Genomic DNA, 4,975 nt, shown 5'->3' on the forward strand with positions numbered 1-4,975 from the left:
CACACACACTCCCTCCCAACACACACACAATCCCCCCCCCCCCCACTCCACCCCAGACCCCACACACACTTCACACACTGAAACACCTTGACAAGAAAACTATATAAGTGAAGACCAACCCCGCTACCGCAGTTTTTTTCCTCACCTGTGTCATAAACTCATAAAATAAAGATAAAAGTGTGCCCCTCATTGGCCTTTGAGTAGGGGGGTGGGGGAGAGGAGGGGGGAAGAGGGTGGGGGGGGTTATGGTGTTGCTGAAGATGGTGGTGTGGTGATTGCCTTGGGTGAAATGGGGAGTTATGATATATGCTTATTGGGCTGGTTTTATTATTGAGATGGTGATGGTGGGGGTGGGAGGGGTGGGGGTGGTGGGTGATGGGGATGGTGATGGTGATGGTTGATGATGGGGATGCTGTGCTGTGTGCTGGGTGCTGTTTCGTGATGATGATGATGATGATGATGATGATGCTGATGCTGATGACGGTGAGCACGACAATGATAACGATGACGACGATGACGACGACGATGACCATTCAAAAACGACCTCCGATGACGATGACGGCGATGAATATGACCAGGTTCAGGTGAGGATCAGGTGAGCGTAATTACCCAACCCCGCGGGGGGCTGGGCGGGGGTAGGGGGGGGGGGCTGCCATACGGGGGGGGGGGTTCTTCCCAACTTTTTAACAGGAGGCGAAAAGAGAAAGAAAATAGAGAGAAAAAATAGGCGATGAAGCTGTCTGATAAAAAAAAAGTCGGTTTTAGTAAAAAAAAGCGTTTTTTTTTTTGGAGAGGGGGGGGGGGGGAAGGGGAGGGGGAGGGGGGGAGGAGGAGGGGGGGGGGGAGGGGGAGGGGGGTGGAGGGGGGGGGGAGGGGTGGGGGGAGGAGGAGGGGGGGGGGGGGGGGGGGGGAGGGGAGGGGAGGGGAGTGGAGGGGGAGGAGGGGGGGAGGGGGGGAAAGGGGGGGGGGAGGAGGAGGTGGAGGGGGAGGGGGAGGGGATGTGGAGGAGGAGGTGGCAGGGGAGTGGAGGAGGAGGGAGGGGGAGGGGGAGGGGGAGGAGGAGGTGGAGGCGGAGGTGGAGGGGGAGGGGGAGGAGGAGGTGGAGGAGGCGGTGGAGGGGGAGGGGGGAGGAGGAGGTGGGAAGGGGAGGAGGAGGGGTGGAGGGGGAGTGAGTAGGTGGGAGGGGGAGGAGGAGGTGGAGGGGGAGGAGGAGGGGGAGGAGGAGGAGGAGGGGGGAGGCGGAGGAGGAGGAAGGAGGAGGAGGAGGAGGAGAGGAGGGGAGGAGGGTAGTGAGGAGGAGGAGAGGCAGGATCGCAGGAGGAGGAGGAGGTGGAGGGGGAGGAGGAGGATGGGGGAGAAGGAGGAGGGAGAGGAGGAGGGAGAGGAGGAGGAGGAGGAGGAGGAGGAGGAGGAAGGAGGAGGAGATGGAGGAGGAGGAGGAGAAGATGGAGAAGGAGAAGAAGCAGGAGAAGGAGAATCAGGGAGAACAGAGAGAGGACGAGGAATTCTCAATAAATATACCCCAAAAATACCATCCTCATTCCAAAATTCCAAACAACAACAACAGCAAAAACATAATCACAAAACACGCCGCTTCAAAGACACACCAAGAAAAACAAACACGACACAAACAAAAGGCAAGATAAGCGCACACTTTCAGGAAACGTTTCCATCGCCAACAACAACATCAAAAAACGTTCACTGCATCGCCGCTACCTACACAGGTTTCCCATTCCCCGTGACATCGCACAAAGGCAGGCTATAACGTGATGTCATCGTGCTGTCATGACATAGCCAAATCTCTCTTGTAGAGGACGAACCCAAATGTCTTCTCGAGAAAAATAAAAAAAAAATAATAAAAGGGACTTTAGGTCGTGTAAAATTATATCGAAGTCGGTAGAAACGACATTTTTCTCCCCTTCCCTTTTAGCTTTGTCTATTGAAATCTAGATCTAAAGATTCTTTTATTTTCTATTCTTTTCTCTGCTTCTTCTCCCGAGACAAAGGAAAGGAGAGGGACAGAAAATTGGAGAGAAAAGGAGAGAAAGAGAGAGAGAGTGCGAGAGAGGGGATCTTGTCCCTGTGGGAAAAGGGGGACGGAATGATTTTTTCTTTTTCCTTTCCCCTTTTCTCTTTTTTCTCCCCTGAAAGGTCGACCTCAATCGCACGCCGAGTCCAACGCGGAAAATGGTGAGACGTTGACAAAGTGTGTCTGTCAGCGTCGTGGATGGGTGTGTAGGGGGACAAAGCGATTCCGATTTGATAGCAAAGGGGAGAGGGAAGGGATGGCCGCAAGCACACAAGCACTCGCTCGCACGCACGCACGCACATGCATTCCCTGAAGTGCTTTCTCTCTTTTCTCTGCTTCTCTCTCTCTCTCTCTCTCTCTCTCTCTCTCTTCTCTCTCTCTTTCCTCCTCTCTCTCTCTCTCTCCTCCTTCCCTCTCTCTCCTTTCCTTCCTCTCTCACCCCCATCCACCCTTTCTCGGACTCTTGCGGAAAAAAGACGACGGAAGCTGCCATCGAAAACTTTGCGGATTTATCAGCAGAGATTATCTGTGCTTTATCTTTTTGATTACCTTTTTTTCTCTTTTTTTTTGGAGGGGGGGGGGTGATCTATTTTTACAGGTATATATAAATATATATACATATATATATATATATATATAATATAATTATATATATATATAATATATATATATATAATTTTATTATAATATATCATACACACAAAAACAACACACAACAACCACACCACACACCACAAGAAGAGGAGGAGGAGGGGGAAGGGAGGAGGGGAGGAGGAGGGGAGGGGGAAGAGGGGGAGGGGAGGAGGAGGAGGAGGGGGAGGAGGAGGGGAGGAGAGGAGGAGGAGGGGGAGGAGGAGGAGGAGGAGGACGAGGACGAGGACGAGGGCGAGGGAAAAGGAAGAGGGGAGGAGGGGAGGAAGAGGGGGGAGGAGGAAGAGGAGAAGGAGGGGGAAAAGGAGAAGGAGGGGGAGAGGAGGAGGTGGAGGGGAGGAGGGGGGAGGGGAGGGTGGGGTGGGGGGGGGGGGGGGGGAAAAGGGGAGGAGGAGAAAAAGGGGGGGCAAAGGGGGAGGGAGGAAGAGGAGGAGGAGGAGGGGGGAGGAGGAGGGGGGGGAGCAAAGGAGGAGGAGGAGGAGGGGGGGGGGAGGAGCGAGAAGGGGGAGGGGAGGGGGGGGAAAGGAGGAGGGGGAGGAGGAGGAGGAGGAGAGGAGGAGGAGGAGGAGGAGGAGGAGGAGGAGGAGGAGGGGGAGCAAAGGAGGAGGAGGGTTGAGGGAGCCAGGTGCAGGACCTTCACAGCCACACAATAGACGAGGACCGAACTGACCGTTGGGCCGCACACACGCAGAGAAACACACACGCACACGCACGCACACACGCACCAAAAACAACAGGGCCACAAATTTTTTACAACCCCTAATACTGCTCATTACGAAACCAGCGTTAACTTCACTTTGACAAAGAAAGAACGAAGGTTTTTTGTCACTTTTTTTTTGCTTTTGTTTATTTTTTAGTTGTTTTCGAGTTTTTTTTTTCTGTTTTATTTTATTTTTATCTTTTTTTTCTTATTTATTTGCGATTCCCTCTGTCTATCTTTTCTCACGTATTAATTTTTTTTGGATCATCTGCACTTACTCTTGCCTAATTATTATTTTTTAAATAGTTATGTATTTTTACATGTATTTGTATGTATGTTGTATGTTGTTTCTGTCTGTCTGTCTGTCTGTCTGTCTGTCTGTCTGTCTGTCTGTCTGTCTGTTTGTCCGTCCTTTTCCTTTTTTTCCTTCAGAAAAAAGACAAATGTCGATAGAAAGATAAAAGATTTACTAACGACTGTTAATAGAACATATAAAGAACATAAGAAAAATAGATAACGAGATAGGGAGAGAAAGAAAGGGAGAAAAAAAGACCAAGGGAAAAATTCGAGATCTCTTAACCATATCCAAAAGACAGTAGATGAAGAAAAAACAGAAGAAGAAGAAGAAGAAGAAGAAGAAGAAAAGACAAAAGAGAAGGAGATACGAAACAGAGGAGAATGACAAGTGGTATATTTTCTTCGTTTTTTTTTCATACACGTTTTCCAGGTGACCAGCAGTCAGTCGAACTCCCCCGCTAGATTGCCTGTCAAGAGATTTACCAATTCACATTCCTAAGTCAATAGCAGACGGAGCGACACTCTTGAATTCTCTAGATTTCCTCCCAGCCTTTCAGCATCTCTATCTCTCTCTCTCTCTCTCTCCCTTTCCTCTCTCTCTCTCTCTTTTCTCTCTCTCTTTCCCCCTCTCTCTCTCTCTCTACTCTTTTCTCTCTGTTTTCTTCCTCTCTCTCTCACTCACTCACTCACTCACTCACTCTTCCTCTCTTCTCCTCTCTCTCTCTTCCCCTTTCCCCCTTTTCTCTCCCCTCATCACTCACTCACTCACTCACTCACTCACTCTCTCTCTCTCACATAGCGGGTTAAGGTAAGAGGACGAACCACTGATGCTCTTCGATTCCCCAAGACTTTAAAGAGGAAGGAGCAATAGCATTTCTTAGCGTCTCTTAAACTGCCTTCCAAAGACGCCGCGTATCTCCCAGGACCATCGAAAGGCGGGGAGGGGAATGGAGAACGCGAGATTGAAAACCCCGGAGTGAGCGACGTTAGTTGGGTTTCGACTCCATTCTCCTTTCTTCCTCTCTCCTTCCCTTGCCTTACCCGTTTATCTTCTTTTCTCCTTTGCCCTCTCCCCTCTCCTCGATTTTCTTTTTTCCTTATTCCTCCTTCTCGCTCACCTCTCCCTTTTTCTTCTCCCTTCCCCCCTTTACCCCTTTTTCCCCCCCCCTCCCGCCCCCCCCCGTTCCCCTTTTCCTTCCCCTTTTTTTCCCCCCCCTTCCCCCACCCCTCCTCCCCCTTTCCCCCCCAAAACCCCCCCCAAATTTTTTTTTCCCCCTTACCATTTTATCCCCCCCCCC

This window comes from Penaeus monodon, chromosome 5, assembly GCF_015228065.2.
Source record: "Penaeus monodon isolate SGIC_2016 chromosome 5, NSTDA_Pmon_1, whole genome shotgun sequence".
Taxonomy (NCBI): Eukaryota; Metazoa; Arthropoda; class Malacostraca; order Decapoda; family Penaeidae; genus Penaeus; species Penaeus monodon.